Genomic DNA, 9,547 nt, shown 5'->3' with positions numbered 1-9,547 from the left:
CATTACCCAACCTCTCTCTTGTCTGCTTAAAATATAAGTCCGTTAGAGCAAGGGCCATTTCTTACTTTGTATTTGAACACTGCTTCTCTGTCTCTGTGAATGTGGAATACATTTCATCCTTGTTCTTTGACTGTCCCAACCCTCTGAAGTGAAGGGAGCTGGTGACAATAAAACCAATTCCTCATTTGAAGAGTTCATTGTGAGATCTAGATCTCATTTTATATTATCACAAATATAATCCATAATGAATGATAGGTATTATTCTTAAACCATAATATTAGCCAGCGAGAGCTGACCTAAGCCATGCCACATAGGTCTGTCTGGTATATTGATGATGTTATATAGGAAAAAAAGTGTTGGGTCTTGATCCCCCAAGACCATTAAAGCCAATGGAAGGTTTGCCATTAATTTTTAATAAGAACAAGAATAGACCATTTTTGTCAGTTGCACAATATGGTGTTATTGAATATGGCATATTAATTATCACACCAAATCTTGCCATTAACTTATATCCTTATTAGGCAATAGTGAGTCTATTGGCTGTCATAAGCAACAGAGGAAGCTGAGTAATTTTGTGTTTAGTGTGTTTAAAAGATTAATATTTTACCAAGACAAGCTTCTCTAGAAAGTGATTTAACTAATTAGTTCCTAATGACACATGGCTTTCTTGGAATATCAGGAACTGTTCTAATTATATTCTCTCAACACAGTATAAACAGTGTATTGAGCTTATATATGACTGTTATTTGTGTAACTGGTTAATTTGAAGTTAGTGATACTGTAACTCAATTTAAACCATAGATTTGCACTGAAGCCTAGTTTGGTTCTGATAATTGCCTCATTTGTGAAGTAATGGTGAAAGACTTTATCTCAATGATGACATGCTTAAACCCTTAGTTTATAAACACAGGGTATATTTTTTTCATGTATACATATGTATCTTAATGGCTTTCTCTCACATATTACACTTTCTTTTATCCTAGTATCCATCCACACTTTTCTGTTCTGGCTGGTTACATTTTATATTGTAAAATGGTGGGCTGATTTTCCATTGGTCCATGCTTAGTAGTACATACTGAAGCACAGAGACACTTATTGATTCCTGCTGTCTCAGGGTGGTTCAAATTGGCACCCTTTACATAGGATATGCATTCTACAAACAGGGGAAATGTTTTTTGGGAGTCAAGGGGGTCAGGGATCAACAATGTTTGTAGATTGTGCTACCTTCCAAGGAGGGCTAGTTCAGGTAGCTATCTGCTCCGGTTTCATAGTTTCATAGTTTCTAGGGTCGGAAGCGACCTGAGTAGATCATCTAGTCCGACCCCCTGCCATGGCAGGAAAGAGTACTGGGGTCAAACAACCCCAGCAAGGTGTACATCTAACCTCCTCTTAAAGACCCCCAGGATAGGAGCCAGCACCACTTCTCTTGGAAGTTGGTTCCAGATCCTAGCCGCCCTGACCATAAAGTAGCGCTTCCTGATATCTAGCCTAAATCTACCCTCTGCCAGCTTGTGACCGTTATTCCTGGTCACTCCTGGTAGTGCTCAGGGGAACAGGGACTTCCCCAGTGCCTGCTGGTCCCCTCTGACTAGTTTGTAACAGACCACTAGATACCCCCTCAGCCTTCTCTTGTGGAAGCTGAACAGGTTCAGGTCCCGTAGCCTCTCCTCATAAGGCCTTCCCTGCAGCCCGCTGATCATGTGAGTGGCCCTCCTCTGGACCTCTCCATGTTGTCCACATCCCTCTTGAAGTGCAGTGCCCAGAACTGGATGCAGTAGTCCAGCTGCGGCCTGACCAGTGCTGCATAGAGGGAGAGGTTCACCTCCTTGGACCTGCTTGAGATGCATCTGTGGATGCATGCCAAGGTGCGGTTGGCCTCCCTGACTGCATCCCCACACTGCCGGCCCATATTCATCTTGGAGTCGATGAATACTCCAAGATCCTTTTCCACCTCCGTACTTACAAGAAGGGAGTTCCCCAACCTGTAGGTATGGTGCCAGTTGTTCCTCCTCAGGTGCATCACTTTGCACTTGTCAGTGTTGAATCCCATCCTATTCTCATCCGCCCACCCCTGTAACCTGTCTAGGTCTGATTGCAGCCTATTCCTCCCTTCTAGTGTGTCCACATCCCCCACATCTTAGTGTCATCAGCAAATTTGAACAGGGTACTTTTTACCCCCTCGTCCAAGTCACTGATGAAGATGTTGAACAGTGCAGGCCTGAGGACCAAGCCCTGTAGAACCCAACTACCCACATCTCTCCAGGCTGATGGGAGATGCCATGTGATCAACACCATGTTCAATTGTATTCACATAGTCTCAGATAACAGATCACAAGAACTGAAGCAGGTCCAAGGGCTAGAAAAATATTAGTGAAGGCACATTAATATATATGTGATGAGACAAAAATCTGGGAAAAAGTTTAGTTTAAGAAGGGCTCTAAACTGACAGTTCAAAAGAGTTGCATATTGAGAATGCTAGTACTTAGGCAAAGAACAACAAAAAGACTATAAACTTTATGTTTCAGTGAGGTGATAACTGAAGGGGGTTAGGAAGAAAACTTCTGAGCAGATTTTTTCACGATTTTACAGAGATTGACTGCACATAACTCAAAAGCATTTGGTACTAACTACAGTCAGAGGCAAGATACTAGACTAGATATGCTACTGGTCTAAACCAGTGAGGAAATTCTTATGTTCTTATGCTTTAACCCTTAGACTTAGTTCTGAAGCCGTATATCTGTACCAGCATACTATGTAAAGTCAAACCATGAAAAGTCGAGTGCAAAAACTACCAAGAACAGAGTTAGAGGAGTCTGGAACTATTATACATATTTTTTTTAAGAAAACTTTTCCAATGTTTACTTACGGTAGCATGCACAATGCTGTGTTTGAGTCAGACTGTAGCAAGAATCTGTTTCCCAGTTAGTACACACACTCTCACATATGCATAGTAAACCCACATCCGATCTATTTTTTTGGTAAGTGACTCACTTTTGGAGTGTGTAACAAATCATTCTGAGTCTCAAGAACAGCATGAAGAAAATTCCCAAAAGCTAAATAGTGAGCTTCAAGTTTCCTTACTTCCTTAGCAGCTTTCTACCTTTCCAACACAGCACTGCCAAACTGCTTCTGATTTTATACATTTGAGATGTTTAAATATCCATTAGGACTTGTCAATGAAACATATGCAATCTGATAAGATTTCTCAACATCTTGATATTGAAGGTTGGACATTGAATGATTTCTCCTTCACACTAGGCACATCTACACATGCATTAATGTGCTTTATTTAATGTGCATTAAATCTAGGACCTACATTGTGAGATACTAGGAAAATGAATATAAGCCTGTCTTAATGTGCATTAATTAAAATGCATGGGGCATTATTACATGTGCCCTAGGAGTGGGGGAGAAGGGTGTTTTAAGTAGAGTGGCTCCAAGAGCCACTCTACTTAAAACACCTGCAGAGTCTCGTGTATCAGTGTCCCCGTGCTTCAAAATGGTGGGATTCTTTTATCTAAAGCTTGTTAAAATGGCTTTAAAGCACCCCCCATATATACAATATGTGTGGTATATTGTAAAATATACCTCCCACATATACAATAATGTGTGGTAATTACCATGCTCCAGCCAGCCTTCATGTTTCATGTATCAGCATCCTCACACTTCAAAATGGCAGTGGGGGTGGGCAAAATGGTAGATCCAGCTAGTAGCCGGGCTTCATTTCCCAGCAGCATAGGTGATTGGTAGGGGAGTCACGTGCCTCCCTCAACAGGGCCGTCTCTGCTGCTACTGCTGCTGGCAGCTTCTGCAGGTGCTCATCAGTCTCATCCCCATTGCTGTTGGCTTCTGTGGGTGCTTGCCAGCCCCATCCCCACCACCACCATTGGCTTTTGCAGGTGCACCCAGACTGAGTAACCCATTCCCAGCAGGCCCTGTCCACATCACTGTGGTTGGTTTCCTTGGAGACTCCAGCAGCAGCAGTGCCATGACTGTGTGGGGCCAGGGTTTCCATGGAGACTGGACTCTGCGGTGCTGACAGGGTGTGCAGCTGAGTGGGGAGCTGCTCTGGGGCTGGGGCTGGGGCTGGGATCTTGCAGTGGTGACAGTGTGGTCCAAGGCTGGGGCAGAGCCATGATCTGCTGCCCGTATGCCAGTTCCAGACAACACTGTCATTGCCGCAAACCTGGAGCAGTTCCCCACCCAGCTGGATGTCTTGCCAGTGTTGCTGGGGCTGGTCTCCATGGAAACCCTGGTCCCATGCCATCACGGTGTTGCCACTTCTGGGGTCTCCATGGAAACCAGCTGCACCAATGTGGGCAGGGGCTGTTGGCCATGGGCCTGATCCAGCCCACAGGTCAGACTTTGCCTGCTCTGTACTACAGGGTACCTGGCTCTAGAAGCTTACTACTGCCTACCCCCCACCCCCAGCTCTCCCCTATTCAGTAATCTCACATGCCATACCTTTATGTTAAAATTAGTAGGAGAGGCTACATGGAAGGGAAGGCATGGTTTTAGAGAGACAAACTCAGTCTGGTCTGAGGTTCTCCCCAGCTTCTTCCCAATTTTACTTTCATTGAGCCTTTTAGCTCTGGGCCCATTGCTCAGGGATGCAAGCTCCTGTCTCAGCTCCAGTCATGCCCCATGAACTCAGGTTCCAGCACCTCTAATATCTACTACATAGGACTCAAAGCCACTAGCTGCCTATTTGCCCCTGCCATCTCTTGTCTTACAGTCCAGGCAAGATCAGCCTCCTGTAGCCACAGAACACACACTAGTCCAGCGGGTGGGCAATTATTTTGGCTAGAGGGCCACTTAATGAGTTTTGGTGAGCTGTTGAGCGCCATGAGAGTAGCTCTACCCCTTGACAGGTGCCCCACCCCCTGGATGCCATCTTGAGACTGGAAGCTCTGCCCCTAAGCCCTAGTTTTTGCCACCAGAAGTCCCCCCCACAAACCCACAGAAGTACTCTTATTGGGAGGGAAGGGTTGCCATCTTGGACACAGAACCCCCCTCCCACCCCAAATGATATGCTAAATGTCAAACACCTACTATAGCATATTTTAATTTTATTACAAAAATATTTTTCTCATGCTTTGTGTAGTGTATATAGAGGTGATTGCATAATAACTAAAGAAAGTCTTACTCATATTCTGTGTAGGGGTGTGTGCATGGTGGAGTGTGGGGGGGTTTGACGGGTGTGAAAACATGTGTTGGGGTAATAGGATATGTTGGGGTGTATATGTGAGGGTGCTGTGGAGGCAGAGTGTGAGTGTGTGGGGAGGAAGGGTGTGGGGACTCCCCACCCCCCAAGGTGCACAGCCCTTGCCACTGGCAGCAGCAGTAGGCAGTAAGCACTTGAGCCCAAGCAGGCACTGCCACCCAGTGGCACATGGGTCCTCCCAGAGCTGCTTATGGGGGCAAGGAATGGAGCCAGGCCAGCTTGCTTCTATCATGCAGGGCTCCCCATGGTGCATGTACAGCTCCTGCCACTCATGTGCCATTGGGAGAAGCCCTGTACGATGGAGCTGGCTACCTTTGCCACTTCCTGCTGTGCAAGTCCCAGGACTCTGCTGGAAGTGAAAAGGAGTCCCGCCCCCTGCTTCCTGGTGGAGTCCTGGGACCTGCACAGTAAGGAGTGGAGAAGGCATCCAGCTCCATCATGCCGGGCCTCCCCCAGTGGCACACAAGTGGTGGACACTACATGTGCACCCCAGGGAGCCCTGTATGATTGAGGTGGGCTGGCCTGGCTCTACTCCTTTCTTCCCCATGTGCAGCACTGGCCGGAGCTATGTACTGCTTGGCAGCAGCACCTGTGGGGACCACAAGCACTCCAAGCACCCGCTGCTGCCACCAGTGGTGGGGAATATACATCACTGGGGGGACTTTGTGGGGGTCCCCACATCCCCCACCATCCCTCATACCCACACCCTGCCCATCTGAGCTCCATGCTCCTGCTGCCAGAGTCCTGGTTCAAAGTAATGTCACACATGGGTTTCACCACATCCCTTGGAAGTGGACTTCAAGTGGAAAAGAAAGCAAAACAGAAAGTGCCAAGGGTATTTTGTTTGCTTCCTATGCAGGATCCCGGCTTCTTTTCACTCAGGGCTGGCTCCTGAGTCCTCTCACTATCATCTGGATTCCCGTCCTTCCACCGCTCAGAGCACGTTCCATCCCCCATGGCTCCCATGGCCAGGCTGCCTCCCTTGGCCTGAGGCTTGGACTTATACAGGGTTTCCTGTGTCACATGATCCCTCTACTGCCCCTCCCTGGGTCATCAAGCTCTGCCTGCACCTTGACCCAGTGGCCACGTTGCTTCAGGTTTCCTTTCCTGCGAGTTTGCCTCTGGTGTCCCCATAGGGCACAGGCAGAAGAGATACAGAGATGAGATGGCAGGAAGTGGGAGGGCAAGGGGAGAAATCAGAACCATGTAACCAGGGGGAAAAGACCTCTACCAGGGAAAGACTGCACTGGCAAACCTCAACAGGTAAGGGAGGAAAAGATGTAGGGATTTGGGCATCCTTCCCAACCTGGACCCCTTTCCATTCTATTAACAAGGTTTGGAGCCCATTACAGTCCTCCATACCCTCTTAGCAGGTAGGGTATTACTGCCACTCAAGTCAGATTACTGGCTGTTTTCCTAGAGCCAAAACTCAGGTTGGTTTACCTCAGAAGTGGCAGGTAGGTACAAACAACCTCCTACTGCTACTTGTTGAAGTTAAGTTAGGAACAGGCCAGTGACAGGTCTACAGCCTGATATTTCATTGTTTACACTGCAAAGCACAAGAATGAACCATTATCCCAATGTCTAGTTAACTGCCCATAACAGCACGATACAATTTCTCACATTTACCAGCTATGGAATCTCAGGGGAAAGGAGGGTGGCGCACAGCCTGAACGTACTGAGTTTTGGTTATTCTAATGAACATGTTCTGATTGGTTCATATATTTTTTTATTTCACTGAGGCTTTGGGAACTAGACTAGACCAGTTTTCTTGATGTACTTGTGAATATTACGGATCTGGAAGGGAGCATTTCTTATCTTCTTCCTTCACCATTTTGGAATGCTGCTTGCCACCATCCTTGCCGCCTTGGCTTGTGGTCTTCACTGACAAAGCTATTTTGTTTTTATATATATTTCTAAATGCAGTGCAACTATATTTATTATAGCAAAGCTGAATCTAACACATCTGCTTACCTCAGTCATCATTGCTGATAATTTTAAGCTAAAGTTATGATATGCAGTATTTGGACTGAAGAATTGAGAAGTCTTTTATTAATGTTTCCCTTCTGTCTTTTGACCTTTGCTGACCAGGTTAGTTGCTTGGTTCAGGTTCATTCTGTGATCACTTGGTAACAAGCCCTATAGACCTTGGCTTCAGTATGTAACTTAATTTATGTTCCTCTGCCTGAAAATGCCAAAGCTGGCAACAGGTAGTTATTAACTTCCACCTCACTCTATCAAATTAACAAGGACACACAATTATTTCAGTAAGATACTAGGTGACAGTATATGATTCAGTCCTTCCTATTAGAAGATAAAACATCCAGTTACTACCTCAGATATTCCTAGCTGTTACTTTTAACTACTATTGTATGAGCACTTTCCAAAAAGAGTTATGTGTAATTGGCCTAGCCCAATACTGGCAGCCTTGACTAAGAGATTTTTATTCTATTTTCCAAGTCTACTGTTTATTGATTTTATGTTGAGCACTTTAATCAATATAAGCTTAGGCACCTATCATTCATAGCTTAGGCTCATGCAAGGTCCCCACACCTATCACTATGTTTTTTTAGTTATTGACCAGGTCTGCCACTTACAACATTAAAGTTTTGCTAAGCAGGAAAAGGAAAGACCAAGAACCAAACTCAATTATGTAATACTTCCTATGTCATATTTAGTCGAACTGGTTGGGCCTCTTCCATTTAATTTTTGGAGGGTTTTTATTAAGAAAACGTTCATTCTTCAAAGCCAGCAGCTCTCATGGCAGTTCACATCCTACTTGCTATAAACAATAAGTATATATAATTCTCCTGCCCAACACAGAGTAGCAGTAAAAAAGCTGAGTTCAATCTCCATGGTTTCTACTAATCACTTAAATAATATCAGCTTGAACCTCTACTCACAATCTGGAGAAAACTGAATAACAGCTTATGGGTATTCATCATGAGCAATACTTCCCCATATGCAAGCAATGCTTTATTAAACAGTACTTTGTAACACACCCAACAATTTATTAAGGGAAGAGGGTAAAAACATAAGATAACTCTGGAAAGCCTGAATGACAGACCAACAGCAGGAAAAGGAGCTCCAAAATTCCTCTGAATAAAGTTCTTCTGGCCCAGTGCTTCTCTCCCAGTGACTAGTGGCTGATAAAATAGCTAGACACTGCTCTTCTCTATGAATTGTATCACACTCACAGTTCATTGTCCTAACTCACAGAAGTTTGAAATCAAAGTAGGTTGGAGTCTCCTATACATGTGGACTTGTACAGTTCAAGGGGCTCTTCAAACTTCCCCAGCTGAAACAACTGTTGCTGGGTAAGGAGGCTTTTAAAGATGAGTCAGTGGGTGCTTCTATACGTGTATTACTGCATTTTAGTTAATGCACATTAAATGTAGTACCTCCATTATGAGGTACTGGGAAAAGGCACATTAGCCTGTCTTAATGTGCATTAACTAAAGAGCACAGGACACTTTTACACGTGCTCCAGGGATGCATGGGGGAGCACTTGAATTAGAGCAGCTCTGAAAGCATGTCTCCTATATCAGCATCACAGTGCCTAAAAGTGGTAGTAGGGGCACTTGAACTAAAGTGATGTTTAATGAGCACTAGCCTATTTTAATGCACATTAACTAAATAGCTTGATATTTTTCAGTGATATTTAATATGCATTAAAATAGGCTAATGTACATTAAAGCGCACATGTAGATGCACCCAGTATTACACAGAACCCCAGATGATTCCTTATCACTCCACAGAGACACATCTTGTTGGAGATTGGAAAGGCAGGGGGAAGACCTGCTGCAAGGCAGGTGGAGGGAGGTAGCCCCTGAGCCAGAGGTTAGAGGAGGAGGCAGCAGCACAGGGAGTCTTTACATGGCTGGCCTGGAAGGGTAAGCAGGGAGTGAGTGGGGATCACGTAAACGCTCCCTGAAATCCAGCATTCTTAACAGGCAATTGGCTAGTGATATATAAAGGTCTACCTGGGTGTTTCTCCACTTTCATTAGTGCACCTTTGCTACTATGCATTAAGTTTAGTACCTCTAATATGAGGTACTACATGAAGGCGCATTAAGCTGTGCTAATGCACAGTGACAACGGCAAAGTGTTTTGTGATGCTTAATGTGCAGTAGACTAATTCTACTGTGCATTAATACATTAGCATCATTTTTTCCATGAGCCAGTAATGTGGAGTAGAATGATCCACCGCGCATTTAGGCATCTTGTGTAGATGCGTCCACTGAGTCTTAAGCCACAGCAAGAAGATATTCCTAGATTCAGACTCCCTTTACTGTCCACTCACTTTGCTTCTGACTCCCTCAC

Source organism: Crocodylus siamensis, chromosome 1 (genome assembly GCF_052110815.1).
Source record: "Crocodylus siamensis isolate JL-2025a chromosome 1, ASM5211081v1, whole genome shotgun sequence".
NCBI classification, from domain to species: domain Eukaryota; kingdom Metazoa; phylum Chordata; order Crocodylia; family Crocodylidae; genus Crocodylus; species Crocodylus siamensis.
Note: the sequence above shows the minus strand (reverse complement) of the source record.